The sequence below is a fragment of the Nomascus leucogenys genome, chromosome 2 (genome assembly GCF_006542625.1).
Source record: "Nomascus leucogenys isolate Asia chromosome 2, Asia_NLE_v1, whole genome shotgun sequence".
NCBI lineage: Eukaryota > Metazoa > Chordata > Mammalia > Primates > Hylobatidae > Nomascus > Nomascus leucogenys.
The window spans coordinates 139,105,763-139,124,411 of record NC_044382.1 but is presented as its reverse complement, the minus strand read 5'-3'; the positions used below and the strand labels follow the sequence as shown (position 1 = coordinate 139,124,411).

The 18,649-nt window shown below is 38.4% G+C and overlaps 1 protein-coding gene across 2 annotated transcripts in view; it reads right to left on the bottom strand.

Annotated features, from left to right (window-relative positions):
• CDC42SE2 (CDC42 small effector 2) overlaps positions 1-18,649 on the bottom strand; it is a 124,737-nt gene that overhangs the window by 60,256 nt on the left and 45,832 nt on the right. For both annotated transcript variants that reach the window (XM_003259920.4, XM_004087438.3), the window contains exon 2: positions 17,735-17,905. The gene's annotated coding sequence lies outside the window, so the exon portion shown is untranslated. The remainder of the gene's footprint in view (positions 1-17,734; positions 17,906-18,649) is intronic.

Sequence of the window (18,649 nt, the reverse complement as noted above, 5' to 3'; positions counted from 1 at the left end):
CTTAGACTCCCACACAATAATAATGGGAGACTTTAACACCCCACTGTCAACATTAGACAGATCAACGAGACAGAAAGTTAACAAGGATATCCAGGAATTGAACTCAGCTCTGCACCAAGTGGACCTAATAGGCATCTACAGAACTCTCCACCTGAAATCAACAGAATATACATTCTTTTCAGCACCACACCACACCTATTCCAAAACTGACCACACAGTTGGAAGTAAAGCACTCCTAAGCAAATGTAAAAGAACAGAAACTATAACAAACTGTCTCCCAGACCACAGTGCAATCAAACTAGAACTCAGGATTAAGAAACTCACTCAAAACCACTCAACTACATACAAACTGAACAACCTGCTCCTGAATGACTACTGGGTACATAAGGAAATGAAGGCAGAAATAAAGATGTTCTTTGAAACCAACGAGAACAAAGACACAACATACCAGAACCTCTGGGACACATTCAAAGCAGTGTGTAGAGGGAAATTTATAGCACTAAATGCCCACAAGAGAAAGTAGGAAAGAACTAAAATTGACACTCTAACATCACAATTAAAAGAACTAGAGAAGCAAGAGCAAACATATTCAAAACCTAGCAGAAGGCAAGAAATAACTAAGATCAGAGCAGAACTGAAGGAAATAGAGACACAAAAAACCCTTCAAAAAACCAATGAATCCAGGAGCTGGTTTTTTAAAAAGATCAACAAAATTGATAGACTGCTAGCAAGACTAATAAAGAAGAGAGAAGAATCAAATAGACGCAATAAAAAATGAAAAAAGGGATATCACCACTGATCCCACAGAAATACAAACTACCATCACAGAATGCTATAAACACCTCTACGCAAATAAACTAGAAAATCTAGAGGAAATGGATAAATTCGACACATACACCTTCCAAAATCTAAACCAGGAAGAAGTTGAATCTCTGAATAGACCAATAACAGGCTCTGAAATTGAGGCAATAATTAATAGCTTACCTACCAAAAAAAGTCCAGGACCGGATGGATTCACAGCTGAATTCTACCAGAGGTACAAGGAGGAACTGGTACCATTCCTTCTGAAACTATTCCAATCAATAGAAAAAGAAGGAATCCTCCCTAACTCATTTTATGATGCCAGCATCATCCTGATACCAAAGCCTGGCAGAGACACAACAAAAAAAGAGAATTTTAGACCAATATCCTTGATGAACATTGATGCAAAAATCCTCAATAAAATACTGGCAAACCGAATCCAGCAACACATCAAAAAGCTTATCAACCATGATCAAGTGGGCTTCATCCCTGGGATGCAAGGCTGGTTCAACATATGAAAATCAATAAACATAATCCAGCATATAAACAGAACCAATGACAAAAACCACATGATTATCTCAATAGATGCAGAAAAGGCCTTTGACAAAATTCAACAACCCTTCATGCTAAAAACTCTCAATAAATTAGGTATTGATGGGACGTACCTCAAAATAATAAGAGCTATCTATGACAAACCCACAGCCAATATCATACTGAATGGACAAAAACTGGAAGCATTCCCTTTGAAAACTGGCAGAAGACAGGGATGCCCTCTCTCACCACTCCTATTCAACACAGTGTTGGAAGTTCTGGCCAGGGCAATCAGGCAGGAGAAGGAAATAAAGGGCATTCAATTAGGAAAAGACGAAGTCAAATTGTCCCTGTTTGCAGATGACATGATTGTATATATCTAGAAACCCCATCGTCTCAGCCCAAGATCTCCTTAAGCTGATAAGCAACTTCAGCAAAGTCTCAGGAGACAAAATCAATGTGCAAAAATCACAAGCATTCTTATACACCAATAACAGACAGAGAGCCAAATCATGAGTGAACTCCCATTCACAATTGCTTCAAAGAGAATAAAATACCTAGGAATACGACTTACAAGGGATGTGAAGGACCTCTTCAAGGAGAACTACAAACCACTGCTCAATGAAATAAAAGAGGATACAAACAAATGGAAGAACATTCCATGCTCATGGGTAGGAAGAATCAGTATCGTGAAAATGGCCATACTGCCCAAGGTAATATATAGATTCAATGCCATCCCCATCAAGCTACCAATGACTTTCTTCACAGAATTGGAAAAAACTACTTTGAAGTTCATATGGAACCAAAAAAGAGCCCACATCGGCAAGTCAATCCTAACACAAAAGAACAAAGCTGGAGGCATCAGGCTACCTGACTTCAAACTATACTACAAGGCTACAGTAACCAAAACAGCATGGTACTAGTACCAAAACAGAGATATAGATCAATGGAACAGAACAGAGCCCTCAGAAATAACGCCGCATATCTACAACTATGTGATCTTTGACAAACCTGACAAAAACAAGCAATGGGGAAAGGATTCCCTGTTTAACAAATTGTGCTGGGAAAACTGGCTAGCCATATGTAGAAAGCTGAAACTGGATCCCTTCCTTACATCTTATACAAAAATTAATTCGAGATGGATTAAAGACTTACATGTTAGACCTAAAACCATAAAAACCCTAGAAGAAAACCTAGGCAATACCATTCAGGACATAGGCATGGGCAAGGACTTCATGTCTAAAACACCAAAAGCAATGGCAACAAAAACCAAAATTGACAAATGGGATCTAATTAAACTAAAAAGCTTCTGCACAGCAAAAAATACTACCATCAGAGTGAACAGGCAACCTACAAAATGGGAGAAAATTTTCGCAACCTACTCATCTGACAAAGGGCTAATATCCAGAATCTACAATGAACTCAAACAAATTTACAAGAAAAAAAAACCCATCAAAAAGTGGGCGAAGGACATGAACAGACACTTCTCAAAAGAAGACATTTATGCAGCCAAAAAACACATGAAAAAATGCTCATCATCACTGGCCATCAGAGAAATGCAAATCAAAACCACAATGAGATACCATCTCACACCAGTTAGAATGGCCATCATTAAAAAGTCAGGAAACAACAGCTGCTGGAGAGGATGTGGAGAAACAGGAACACTTTTACACTGTTGGTGGGACTGTAAACTAGTTCAACCATTGTGGAAGTCAGTGTGGCGATTCCTCAGGGATCTAGAACTAGAAATACCATTTGACCCAGCCATCCCATTACTGGGTATATACCCAAAGGACTATAAATCATGCTGCTATAAAGACACATGCACACGTATGTTTATTGCGGCACTATTCACAATAGCAAAGACTTGGAACCAACCCAAATGTCCAACAACGATAGACTGGATTAAGAAAATGTGGCACATGTACACCATGGAATACTATGCAGCCATAAAAAATGATGAGTTCATGTCCTTTGTAGGGACATGGATGAAACTGGAAACCATCATTCTCAGTAAACTATCGCAAGGACCAAAAACCGAACACCGCATGTTCTCACTCATAGGTGTGAATTGAACAATGAGAACACATGGACACAGGAAGGGGAACATCACACTCAGGGGACTGTTGTGGGGTGGGGAGAGAGGGGAGGGATAGCATTAGGAGATACATCTAATGCTAAATGATGAGTTAATGGGTGCAGCACACCAACATGGCACAGGTATACATATGTAACAAACCTGCAGATTGTGCACATGTACCCTAAAACTTAAAGTACAATAAAAAAATAAATAAAATAAAATAAAATAAGATAACTGGAGCTCTTAATTCTTTTTTTTTTTTTTTTTTTTTTTTTTTTAAGATGGAGTTTTGCTCTTGTTGCCCAGGCTGGAGGGCAATGGCACAATCTTGGCTCACTACAACCTCTGCCTCCCGAGTTCAAGCAATTCTCCTGCCTCAGCCTCCTGAGTAGCTGGGATTACAGGGGCCCGCCACCATGCCCAGCTAATTTTTGTATTTTTAGTAGAGACAGGGTTTCACCATGTTGGCCAGTTTGGTCTTGAACTCCTGACCTCAGGGGATCCACCCGCCTAGGCCTCCCACAGTGCTAGGATTACAGGTATGAGCCACCGCGCCCAGCCTGGAACTCTTAATTCTTATGATTATTTTCATATAGCTTGTGTATATTTTGTATGCCTATACTCTTCAATTAAAGATTTTTATGTGCTTCGAGGAAATCTTGTTTAACTATCTTTCTTGGATCAAATGAAATCATTCAATTCTTACCAAGATGAACAACTATCATGGGCTTCTGGTCCCTTCCAACAAAATCAACCGTAGGGAAGAAAAAAACAGAAGTAAATCTGGATTCCAAGAACAATAATGGTAGCAACAACAAAAGGAAACAAAAACTGCTGGTGATACCAAAAGCTGTACTTAACTTTTCTGAAAGGAAACCGGTAACCTGGAGCCAGAAGCAAAGGGAATCAGAGGTAGGACTTAAAAGAGATATATGCTAAAAGCCCTTTAAGATTTTGCCTTTCCCTTCCCCTTGATTGCCCCTTAGCCACAGAAATTGGCAGCAACAGCCTAGATGTCTTTGTCAGCAGTTTAAAATCAGGGTGGCACAAAAACCTTAGAGAGGAAAGCTCAGGAAAACAGACACAGACTAATAAGCCATCCTCTTGGCATTCACTCTCCCTGTCCCTCTCTGTGCCCCCACCTTGTACAAAGGGCAGGGGAACTACAGGGCTGGTAGTGAGTTATAATCTAAGGAGATAACCTCTTTCCAGTATCCAGTATTATTTATTTATAAGAGTTTAAAAACAAATCCCAATCAGAATTTGCCTGATGCAGTAGCAGCCAACAGAAGAACTTGACAGCACTTCAATGGTGCCAAGTGGCTATCTGACCTGGGTCCCAAGCCCTTCCTCTCCTTAAACTCACCTGGACATAAATTCCCTAACAGATATTATTAGACTAAGTGACTAATACCCCACAAGGGACACAGACAAATAGACACCTCTAGAACATAAACTATTGTGAAAGGAAGATGACTCACTAAACAACTTATGCCATCTGAAGCAGCATTACTGGAATGAATGATCCAAGAATGTGTCCCTAAAAAGTCAATGGAAGATTTAAGTATATGAAGCCAAAACAGGAAACCACGAAAAAGAATCAAGTAGAAATACTGAATATGAAAAATAGACAATATCTAGATAACAGAGTTCCAGAAAGAGGGAGGGAAATGAAACATTTCTAGGGAAGAATAAACATTTCAAGAAATAATAACTTCTCAGAATTAAAGATAAAACAAGTGAAGAGTGTAAAGCCTCAAACAGCCAAATAACAGAAGAGCCCATTCCTAGAAAATTTAAGATTATCAAAGAAAAAAATCTCAAAGGCTGGAAAAAAAAGAACATAGTAATGCCAAAAGTAAAAGAATAATATTAGGTATCACAAAAAGTGACACTGGACACAGGATGAGGTAATGTAAATCCACAATCCTTTATCCATAATCCTTGCAGCAGGGGTTTTTTCAGAATTCAGAATTGCTATGGTTTGAATGTGTCCCCCAAAAAAACATGCATTGGAAACCAAATCCCCAAAAGATTAATGCTGTCATCATATTTAAGACTATGTGCCCCATTTCGATGGGTTCATTATAAAAAGGGGAGTTCTATCTCCTCATTCATGCTCTCTCTCCCTTCTGCCTTCTGCCACAGCAACATGTTGGCCCGTTGATCTTGGACTTCCCAGCCTCCCAAACCATGAGCCAATACATTTCTGGTTCATTATAAATTACCCAGTCTGTGTTATCTTGTTATAGCAGCACAAAACAGACTAAAACAATGATTTTTCAGAGTATATAAAGATAATATGGTGTGTGTATGGACATCACATATTATGTAACATCCACAACAGCATCTAAGGCGCTAATCCATAATTTAACTCATTAATATCTTGAAGCAAAATCTATAAACATTAACACTAAATGAGATGAATAAAATCCGTAAGTAGCCTCATACCAGTTTGGTTTGGGTGTTGTAGTCAAATAAATTATGAAAAACCCTTTGATTCTTTGATTTCAGAATACCAGGAAAGGGACTCTTGACCTGTATTTTAAAAGTTTTGAATTAAAATAACTTTAAACTTAGAATTTTACATCCAAAACATCATTCCAATATGATGTTAAGACAAAAATATTTTCAACATACAAAGCCTCAGAGGGTCACATAAAGCCCACTAACTACACATTTGGAAGAATACTCAAAGGAAAAAGAAATATAGGAGGTACTCCAAGAGATAAAGAAAGTAAAAGTAGTTAAATGCCTTGGTAGTCATAAAAAGTGATCTAAAATACCAGCAATATACTCACTGGGGATGGGGAGTCAGGAGACACACTAAAAGAACGTATGAGAATGCTAGAGTATGTGTCAATTTAGGGGAAGAAAAAGCCATTTTATAAGTAAGAAATATACAGAAGTAAACTGAGGAATGGGTCTAAAGGGTAATCATCATCATAACAAAAATAGAAAAAATTTCAACTTACCCAATGAAAAGCAGGAATGGAGTTAGACAAAAGGGAAACGGATGAAAATTAAACCCAATTAGAACAGTAATTACAATAACGTAAATGAGTTGAACTTGCCAATTTAAAGACAAATTAGTATAAAACATTTTTTATGCTAGGTTAAAAAAACGACAGAGCAATATGAGAAATATTTAAGAAAGGATAAACCAAACAAATATGAACCACAACTAAGCTAACATAGCAATCTTAATAAAATTTAAGGCAGGCCAACCATGGTCTCACGCCTGTATTCCAGCACTTTGGGAGGCCAAGGCAGAATGACTGAGTCCAGGAGTTCAAGACCAGCCTAGCCAACACAGGCAGACTCTGTCTCCCTAAAAAAATAAACATAATAAATAAAAAATAAATATAACAAAATTTAAGGTAAAAAATATCAAGAAGGACAAAGTGAGATATTACATATTTATAAAAATAGTAGAACAAAACCACATAATAATCATGAACACGTCCACATCAAACAAAGTCTCAATATATGTCAGAAACAACTGTAGAAAATGGAGGGAGAAAAAGCTAAAATCAATTGCAGTTGGAAATATTAACACTCAACTGATCAAAAACAGTATAAGCAGATATATTGAAGATCCAAGCAATAAAATCAGAGAATACATATTATTTGCATGAGGCACATAGCATATACACAGATAGGTCATATAATAGCCGAAAAAGCATGGCCCAAAGCACAAGATCAATACCATACACATTGCATTATCTTACAATAATGGGATAAAACTAGAAATTAATGACAAAAAGACGGTTTTAAAAATCTCGTTTGGTCACGAGGTCAGGAGATCGAGACCATCCTGGCTAACACAGTGAAACCCCGTCTCTATTAAAAATACAAACAATTAGCGGATGCGGTGGTGGGCGCCCTTAGTCCCAGCTACTTGGGAGGCTAAGGCGGGAGAATGGCATGAACCCGGGAGGCAGAGCTTGCAGTGAGCCGAGATCGCACCACTGCACTCCAGCCTGGGGGACAAAGCGAGACTCCGTCTCAAAAAAAAAAAAAAAAAGAAAAAAAATCTCGTTTGGAAACTGAATATATTACTAACTCAGATTAAAAAGTAAAAACATTAAGAAAATTTTAAAATACTCAGATGTTAACGGTAATGAAAATTCAAGACTACCCTCTAACTGGATCAATTTTGCTGACTTGGTCACTCCTGAACCAATTACTGTGACCAAAGTAATGGTATGAGCCAAGAGGTTCCTTGAACCAAGACGAGGATTAGGCTGATTTGCTTAAGCCAATGGGAATCTACAAATACAATGGAAGAAGCAGTGGGTAGTGAGAGGGAAATCCGATTATCATATCAGGAAGAGGAAAGAAGAGATATATGGAATAGTAGGGAGGCAACAATGCTGACAGAACTTTAATTCCAGTTCAGCCACCATTCTCTAAGGTTAATTACCGATCATATAATATGAGACGGGATCTCAGTTTCCTCGGGTAAAAAATGAACATGATATTTAAGAGACCCTTTAGCTCTAGGAGTTTGCAACTACATCAGTTGTTTTGTTCAGGCTAAAATAGAGCCTGGCACATATTACACCATTTGGTATGAGTGTACAGAATGAATAGGAAGTTTACCACACTCAATTCTGAGAGATTCTTAGGACTATTACTTCAAAAAAAAAGAAAAAAAAAAAAAACCACTTAATGGATCTCCAATAGATAAATGGGAAAAGGATGCAAATTTTAAAATCCACAAAGGGGTAGCTGGAAAGCTGCTTTTAAAATATTCCAAATATTCCAAGTTTCTAATTTAAAAAGTGAAAATTAAAACAAAAAATTCAACTACCATTTCATATCTATTCAAATATTCAATGTTGATAAAGAAGCAGAGAAACTAGCAACTGCATACACACTATAGTAGCTGTGTAGATTGGTAGTGCTTTTAGAAAGTATTCAAAATTTTCATATTTAATGCATCATTATCACTTCTGGAAATCCAGAAGTAATCCTGACTAGTCCAAAAGAAAGCAAAATACCTATACACACAAAAATGTTTTCTTGCAATATTTATTATTATAAGAGGGAAAACTCTGACACAACCTAAACACGTAACAACCAGGTAATAATTAAATTATGGTTAGATACTAGATTATGTAGCCATTGTCACAGTATTCAGAGAATATATTTAACAAATTTTATTATTTAAGGGCATCTGAAGAGTCCAGTAACTATGAGAAATTTACATTAAAACTGATATGAGCATTTGATTTTTAAAGTTTAAAACCTAAAACCTTGTTTCTAAACTTTATCTGACAAATTTCGTACCCCATGTTTTGAAAACGTCTGGACTTCACCAAGAATGGGCCAGGAACAATTACATTTTGGACATAATTTACAGAAATATTAACTTCTAAGAGTATCTGGGGTTTTTCTTATACTAAAGGAGAAGATAATACAGCTACTCTTATTGAGTGTGCAGCTTATGAGCTTTTGGACTTTTTAAAAAATATGTGTGGAAAAATTTCAGTATCTACTATGCCAAAGAAAGTATTGGTCTTATTTTTACTACATGCTTTATATTTTTATCTGTTTCATTAGCTCAGCTCCACATGAGAACAGTGCCTGCCCTGATTTCTGGAATGCTGCCCCAATTCTTTTCTCCTAGGCCTTGTTGCCAGGGTTGCAGCTGCACAACTAATTCTTATTAAAATGTAAGTCTTTGAAATGCAGGTCTATGGAAAGGGATATAAAGGATTTCATTATCTTTTCTCAAAACTCACAATGAGGATTAAACTCCCACCCTTCCCAAGCCATACCACTACTTGTGCCCTTCTCTACCAACTCACACACCAAATATAATGAAGACAGCAGCTCAGCCTTAAATATCCAAATAAAAACAGCCATGAAGGAGAGAGCTGCACAGTAATGAGTCTTCAGGTCTGGCAAAAGTTATTAAAAAATGACTTCTAATACTCATCATATAGTCACAGGCTACAGCTGGATATTCATACAGTGATGTGATTTTAGAAATAATACTTATGAAGAATAAACACTTGCAAGAAAAAATAGGTACTCCGCAATAACAATTTCAGAATAATTTCAGAAACTTCAAGTCAGAAAAACAAGAACTGCAAGTAATTTACTGAAAATGTAAAATACTTTATAAGCTATTAATTTTGTCGTAGAACACTCACACCCCTGAAATTTTCTTGAAAAAGCAGGAAAAAATTTACGGACAATTTACATTCCTTTCCATTTTTTACTAGAATCTCATGTACTTTTGTCTCTGGATAAAATTCTTAACAAATGATCTTGCTCTTGAACAATTTATGATTAAATTCATCTTGTGAGAAAAGTTAACACATAACTGTCAAGACCATAAAGATAAAACTATTTTCAATTAAAAGTAAACAAACAGATCAAATCCTCTCATGTAAAGTAAAATGACACAGAGTTTTTCATTAGAACACATTATTTTAAATGCTGGTACACCACTGGAATTCTAACATGTAGAACCTTAGAATTTTAACTGTGTTAGAGAAAAGAATTAAGGTTAGCAAAATTACCTGGGGTTAAGTACACATATCCTAGTCTGTTCCCTAGGTGACTCACAGTTAAACACACACACCCACCAAAAAAAAAAAAAAAAAAAAAAAAAAAAAAAAAAAAAAAAAAAAAAAAAAAAAAAAAAGAGAGGCACAATCCCTTGAGGATCTCATTATAAAACATGCACTTCAAGTTACAGAAACAAAGCACATTGAGATACAATTCTAAAAAGTGTCTACTAGTTGTATTTTTTAGTAATAAAACTGAAATCAACTTAAATGTACTTCATAACTTCATAAGCTTTTTAAATATAGAAGAAATATATAATTAAAATACTTGTTAAAAATATAGATTGGGGGTCGGGCACAGTGGCTCATGCCTGTAATCCCAACAGTTGAATGCCAAGGTGGAAGGATTGCTCGAGCCCAGGAGTTTGAGATGAGACTGGGCAACAGAGAGAGACCCTGTCTCTACAAAAAAAAAAAAAAAATAGCCAGGTGTGCACATGCCTGTGGTCCCGGCTACCTGGAGGGCTAATGTGGAAGGATTGCTTCAGCCCAGCAGGTTGAGGGTGTAGTGAGTCATGATTGTCTATTATACTCGAGCCGGGGCAACAGAGTGAAAGCCTGTCTCAAAAAGAAAGAAGAAAAAAAAATATTTGGGATCACCTCACACCCCTGGCTACTATGAAAGAAAAAACAAAACAAAACAAAACAAAAACCACACACAGAAAATAAATGCTGACAAGGATGTGAAGAAATGGAAATCTTTGCGCACTGTTGGTGATACGTAAAATGGTGCAACTGCTATAGAAAACATTATGACAGGTCCCCAAAAAATTAAAAATAGAAATACTATGTACTTCTGGGATATATTTGGAAAAATGGAAGGCAGAGCCCTGAAGACATATGTGCCCACCTACATTCATACTAGCACTATTCACAATAGCCAAGAGGTAGAAGCAACCCAAATGTCCACCAACAGAAGAACAGATAAACAAACATACACTGGAATATTATTGAGCCTTAAAAAGGAAGGGCAGTGGCACATGCCTGTACTTCCAGCTACTTACTAGACTGATGCCAAAGTACTGCTTGAGCCCACGACTTCAAGGCCAGCCTGGGCAATAAAGCAAGATCTCATCTCTTTTAAAAATAAAGAATAAAAATAAAAAGGAAGGAAATCCTGTCATGCTATAAAATGGAAGAGCCTTACAAACACTATACTAAGTGAAATAAGTCACAAAAACATAAATACTGTATGATTACACTTATATGAGGAATTCTAAAGTAGTCAAATTCATAGAATCATAAAGTAGGTGGGTACTAGGGGATGGCAATAGGGAGAAATAAAAATTTGTTGTCTAATGGGTACAGAGTTTCAGTTTTGCAAAGTGAAAAAGTTCTAGAGATTGGTTGCACAGCAATGTGAACATAATTAACACTACTACACTGTACACTCAGAAATGGATGATAAATTTTATGTGTCTTTTACCAGTACTATAAAAAAAAATTTTTCTGCCAGGTGTGGTGGCTCATGCCTGTAATCCCAGCACTTTGGGAGGCCGAGGCGGGTGAATCACAAGGTCAGGAGATCGAGGCCATCCTGGCTAACACGGTGAAACCCCGTCTCTACTAAAAATACAAAAAATTAGCCGGGCATGGTGGCGGGCGCCTGTAGTCCCAGCTACTCGGGAGGCTGAGGCAGGAGAATGGCATGAACCCGGGAGGCAGAGCTTGCAGTGAGCCGAGATCGCATCACTGCACTCCAGCCTGGGCAACAAAGCAAGACTCCGTCTCAAAACAAAAAACAAAACAACAAAAAAAACATTTCTAATGTAGATTGGGGGTGACCTCATCCTTGGAGATTCTAACGAATTGAAAAAGATGAAAATTAGGTGAATCCCTTTTTTCCTTTTACCCAATACAACACTTGATGATTTGGGGGGAGATGATAGAATTAAGTTGCCCACCATTATCCTACCCACCCAGTTGTCCTCCATCAATACAGCCCCTAATATTAGCTTCCTGTACAGCCTTTCAGAGATACTTTATGAATATACCAGCATATATGTATATTCTTTTTTTTAATATTTTTATGTAGCATTATACATCACTGGCACCTTTTTCACTTAACACTTTATCTTAGAAATCAGGCAATATCAGTAACAAAGAGATGAGATCTATGTTACCCAGGCTGGATTTGAACTCCTGAGTTCAAACAATCCTTCCCTACCAGCCTCCAAAATAACTAGGACTATCAGCCTGTGCCACTACGCCCAGCTAATATCAGTAACTTTTTAAAAACTGCCTCTTTTAAGTTTTAAAGGCTGCATTTTTATCATACTGACATAGGTCGTCATTCACAGATGGAAGTTGAGTTGTTCCTAATATTTTACTATTACAATACTGCAAAGACTAACCTTGTATATTCACACAAGTGAGAATATGATGAACTAAACCCAAAAGCTACAGAATTTAACCATAAGATAAATTCCAAGAAGTGAAACTGATGTATTAAAGAGCATATACATTTAAATGTTCAGTAGGCATTTTAAATTTTGGCAGATATTTTCCAATCTCCTAAAGGAATGTGCCAACTTATACTCCCTCTAATAAGGTATTAGAATACCTACATTTCTTTCAAAACACGCTTTCTAAGAAGGCTTCCCTAACTCCAAGAATATAAAGAGGAAAAATTCATTTTCTTCCTCTGAAGATAAGGATCTGATTTTTTTCTGATGGCTACCCAGCTATAATATTGCCAGAAAGAAAAAAAAAATTTTCTCCACTGATCCGATATGTGCTTTCATTATATTCTAAATTTCCATATGAATTTGGGACTCTTTTTATTCTGTACCACTGATCTATCTATCAGAATCATAATGTCTTAATTACTATAATTTTAGAATACATTTTTTTTTTTGAGACAGAGTCTTGCTCTGTCACCCAGGCTGGAGTGCAGTGGCGCAATCTCAGCTCACTGCAACCTCCGCCTCCGGGTTCAAGTGATTCTCCTGCCTCAGCCTCCCAGGTAGCTGGGATTACAAGCATGCGCCAGCATGCCTGGCTAATTTTTGTATTTTTAGCAGATATGGGGTTTCACTATGTTGACCAGGCTGGTCTCAAACTCCTGACCTCAAATGATCCACCCACCTTGACCTCCCAAAGTGCTGGGATTACAGGCCCACTGCCGCTCGGCCAGAATACATTTTTAATATCTGGAAGAACTAGTTCTTTTTTTTTTATCTTATTTATTATTTTTGGAGACACAGTCTCACTCTGTCACCCAGGCTGGAGTACAGTGGCACAATATCAGCTCAATGCAACCTCCACCTCCCAGATTCAAGCTACTCTCCTGCCTCAGCCTCCTGAGTAGCTGGGATTACAGGCATGCACCACCACGCCTGACTTAATTTTTTTTTTTTCTATTTTTAGTAGAGACGGGGTTTCATTATGTTGGCTAGGCTGGTCTCAAACCCCTGACCTCAAGTGATCCACCCGCCTCGGCCCAAAGTGTTCGGGTTACAGGTGTTAGCCACCACGCCCAGCCTAGTTCCTTTTTTAAATGTTCATTTTTTGTTGTTGTTGTTGTTTTTTAAGACGGAGTCTTGCTCTGTCGCCCAGGCTGGAGTGCAGTGGCACGATCTTGGCTCACTGCAACTTCTGCCTCCCGGGTTCACGCCATTCTCCTGCCTTGGCCTCCTGAGTAGCTGGGACTACAGGCGCCTGCCACCACGCCCAGCTAATTTTTTGTATTTTTAGTAGAGACAGGGTTTCACCGCGTTAGCCAGGATGGTCTCAATCTCCTGACCTCATGATCCGCCTGTCTCGGCCTCCCAAAGTGCTATGATTACAGGCATGAGCCACCGGGCATGGCCTGAATGTTCATTGTTTTAAAGAATTTTTCTGACCGGGCGCGGCGGCTCACGCTTGTAATCCCAGCACTTTGGGAGGCCGAGGCGGGTGGATCACGAGGTCAGGAGATCGAGACCACGGTGAAACCCCGTCTCTACTAAAAATACAAAAAATTAGCCGGGCGTGGTGGCGGGCGCCTGTAGTCCCAGCTACTCGGAGAGGCTGAGGCAGGAGAATGGCGTGAACCCGGGAGGCGGAGCTTGCAGTGAGCCGAGATTGCGCCACTGCACTCCAGCCTGGGCGACAGAGCGAGACTCCGTCTCAAAAAAAAAAAAAGAATTTTCCTGGATAATCTTCCTTATTTTTTTCCTTATAAATTTTAGATTCAACTAATCTTTAAAAATCCTTTTAAAAATTTTATGGGGATGTTATAGACTGGAAGAGAACAATATTTTTCAGATACTGAATTACGATGGTGAGTTTCTAAGTATTCTTTTGGGTCCTGGGTGATTCTGCTATAAGAGATCTACTTTTTGAGAAACAATACCGCACGTCAAAGGAAAGAGTAGTGGTGCTTGCTAAGGGGCAAAGGAAGCCATTATACAGAGTGCAAGCTCTATCTACGGGGGTACAACAGCCTAACTATATTAGGTATCAATATAAATTTATCCTTGTTGAGAAGACCAAGAAAATTTCTTCACAGAGGCAGAAACTATACTCCAAACTACTTTCTATGGCCCTAGGGTACGAAAACAACCGCAGCTGAAGTAAGTGGTTTAGAATTCCATTCCATACAAGAACTCAAAATTAGTGGTGTACTATAGGCTTGGAAAACTGGAATGAAGTGAGACACTGAGGGTGGCAGGAAAAGTCATATCGACCTTTCTCCTACCTTCCACCCCCAACTCATCCCAGCACTTTGGGAGGCTGAAGCAGGTGGATCACTTGAGGACAGGAGTTCGAAACCAGCATGGTCAACATGGTGAAACCCCGTCTCTACCAAAAAGACAAAAAAACTTGGCCAGGAGTGGTGGCGGGCACCTGTAATCCCAGCTACTCAGGAGGTTGAAGCAGGAGAATCGCTTCAACCCAGGAGGCGGAGGTTGCGATGAACTGAGATTGCGCCACTGTACTCCAGCCTGGGCAAAAGAGCAAGACTCTGTCTCAAAAAAAAAAAAAAAAAAAGAATGCATTATCTGCCCACCTGCACATCTGTGTCAGAAGCCTCCTTGCCTAACTCACAATTTAAGTTTTATTAAGTCCCTTGGGTTCTCATTATGCAGGTATATAATTGAGGGTTGAGAAGGATGTATCAGCTAGGATGTTTTCACAAAAATGTAAGAGAAAATCCAAAGCCAATTGGATTACACATGAAATTTAGTGGCTCATGCAACTGTAAGTCTAGAGGTACAGCAGCTTCAGGGAAGGGTTGATCCATCAGCTCAAATGGAGTAACTAGGGCATGGCTTTTCTCTGCTCTACTCATTCAGTGTTGGCTTCTTTATCAACTAACTTTCCTTTCATGGTCAAAAGATAGCTGCCAGGAATTCAATAACTATGTTTTCAGGTTGAAATTCACAAAAATAAGTGCCTTCATCTCAGCATTCCTAGCAAATATCCTAAGATTCACTCTGCTTGATCTAGCTTAAGGTGCATGCCTGCCATGACTGTCTTAGGTAGGAAACATGTTCCATTCCTACAAAATATATATGAAATACAGCACATTAAAGTTGACCTTAATGATTTAAATTTCCTGTATTACTAAATAATGGTACTACTGCACTTAAATTGATGGGTAAAGTGCATCATACAACTTTCTCTATCTTCTTAAAAAGTTATTCTCCTGGTTGGGCATGGTGGCTCACACCTTCAGTTCCTGCACTTTGGGAGGCCAAGGCAGGTAGATCTCCTGAGCCCAGGAGTCCAAGACCAGCCTGGACAACATGGTGAAACCCTGTCTCTAGAAAAAATATAAATCAGCTGGGCATGTTGGTGCACACCTGTAGTCCCAGCTACTTGGGAGGCTGGGACAGGAGGATCATTTGAGCACAGGAGGCAGAGGTTCCTGGCATCTTGGGCTCAAATACGTAGGCATAGGCAAAGAGCCAAGATCACACTCCAGCCTGGGCAACAGAGTGAGACCCTGTCTCAAAAAAAGAAGTAGGAAAAAAAGGTATTCTCCCATATTTTCATCAGAATCCATCAAGAAAAAAAAAAAAGTGAATTCTTCCCTGAATGTAAATCTCTTTTTGAAGGATTCCAAAATATACTACCAGATTACCTGGTAAAATCATAACACAGGTTTTATCTTTTTCCTTTTACCGTAACTGAAAGTAATACCATAGATTTTCATGAAGAAAAAGAGGTTCTCATTCCATACTTTTTCAAGATTATAATAACAAGATTTAAAAGAAAAGATAGAAGGAAACATTTACATCTATATATAATGAGCCACGCCAAAAAAAAAGTGATTTGTTTCACAGAGCTTTAAAACATAAGCAACTACATCATCCATCCTATGGCCCAAGATCCCTCTTACTACATCAGCACCAAACTTCCCTCCACCTCCCCCAAAACACACAGTCCTAAGAACAGAGGGGGGATGCACCCTTTAGGGAATCTTTCTGTGAATGTGCATTCCAAAGCCAAATACAAAATATTCCTGAATTATGCTTCTTACTATTGACGTCCCTCATTCCCATAATTATCACAGAAAATAGAAGGCAAACTATTCCGTTTTTATAATGAAGAAGAAAGTGAAATTCCATTTATCAGATTGAAAGCCAATACTCAAACATAAAGGAGAGAACCTGGTTCTGATGGTAAAGTTGGACAAAAACAAAAGGCAACATTGTCTGGAGTAGAACTAATCACTTGAACATGTGTTACATACTGGAAGTCTTAAAGAAAAAACAAACTTCACTCATAATCCTAGAAGGAAGCAGTGTGGTTAAAGAAAAGGATGTGAATTAAAAAAAAAAAAAAAAAACCTCTGTAATTATTAGATTCTACAGATTGGTTTTTCAAATACTTACCAAGTAATTCAGTTAAGCAAACATGTATTGATGACATCATTAAGAAGTATTAGAATCAGATACAATAGGAATATAAACATACCCCTTGACTTCATAAAGCTTGTAAGGGGCTACAAAGAACATGATCAAATAGAAATGTGTCTGACACTAAAAAACATGGCTTTGGGTAATCAAAAAAGAAATGAAATAAATCTACATAATTTCTATAGCAAATTACAGGAAATCTCAAGGCAAAACTGCTTAAACAATAAGAAAATTCAGGTAGAGCGCCTACAGGCATGGTAAATGGAACTCTAGTTCTACTTTTCTCCAGTTCCCTTGGTTCTCTCTCCTTCACATAAGGCATCACCTTCAGGCTACTAAAAAGATGGCTCCAGCACTTCCACACATCACATCCAGATAATACCAGCTCTGCGGAGAAGAGGGACCATCTGTTTTCTTCCTTTTCACAAAAGCAAGAAAGATTTCCCCAAAAGCCTCTTGCAGATGTCCCTTTTGTCTCTCATTGGACAAAACTGTTTCTCATGTCCATTCCTAAAACAATCACTCCCAAAGAGAATGAGACCTACCACAACTAAGATTAGAATGGATGCTGGTAACTATCATGACCGTCATTTCAGCGCTGGCTGAATATTTCAAATACAGTATTTCAGGCCTTGGACTGAAGAAGAAATAATAGAGAAAAATGCCTAGGCAAAGGAAAGGACGTGCCTAACTGGAAGAAGAAAGCCAAACTCTGAAATCAGACATTAAACATGATGTTAGGGATAAAGAATTCCCTTAAACTGCACTGCTGTCCTCCTCTGTAATATAAAAATTAACGTCAGCAAATGCTAAGAATGTAGAAGTAGTCATCCTCTTTTTATGGAAAGGGTTTAGGTTATTTAATTATCAGCGGAGATAATCAGACTTACCACTCCTCATCAATGGAGTAACACATTCAGCTACTTCTGGGTTAAGAACATTCCATATTATGCATACAGATGACTCTGCAGATTCACTGTCAGTAGTTATTCCTTGCAGATTTCTTCTCATTTGGGTTCCAGGTTTCACTCAAAAATTCACACACTCAAAACTGGTCCTATCTGCAAATGAAAGTATGCAATTAGGAGGCAAAAAGCTACAGAGAGCAATCCCCCCCATCTATAATTAACTGATCCATATAAAGACTGAACTCAAACACTAGACTCACTAAGCACCATGTTTAACCTAAGCAACCTGCATTTCAACACCATAATGTGCTTATTATACACAGTTACCACACTTTTCCCACCATATAAATTTATTGTTGCTTCCACAGTATACTACCCACTGGGCAGAATCCAGCAGACAGATACCTTTGGTAGACCCACACTAGGTTGGTATGCATGGTTAAAGGATAACTGCCTACGTTTATAAATCAGGACTTTACGTGAAAATCCAGATTTCGGACCTCTGTTGAAAAATCAGAATATCTGGCAATACTGGCCCCACATTCCCATATGGAAACAATCTTCTGGAGCTGATTAGCAGCTAACTAACTCTGTGGATGGGGCTTTGCAGTTCTCCACAGAAGTCGCCACTCTCCTTTATGTTACAACCTGGCTCACAGTTACTTGTCTGTACCGTGCAGGCATCTGAGCTTGCAAACTCTGCTAAGTATTTCTAACAGCTCCCAGGGAACATTTCATTATTGTCACAGCCAAGTATGTTTTTCTGCCTTGAGGATATAATATAGCATAAGGGGATAACAAACATGGACTTAAGAGTCAGAAGCTGAAGTTCAAATTCTGCAAATGACTAGCTGTGTGACCTCAGGTCTGTTTTTAACCTAAGATATAGTTCATTTA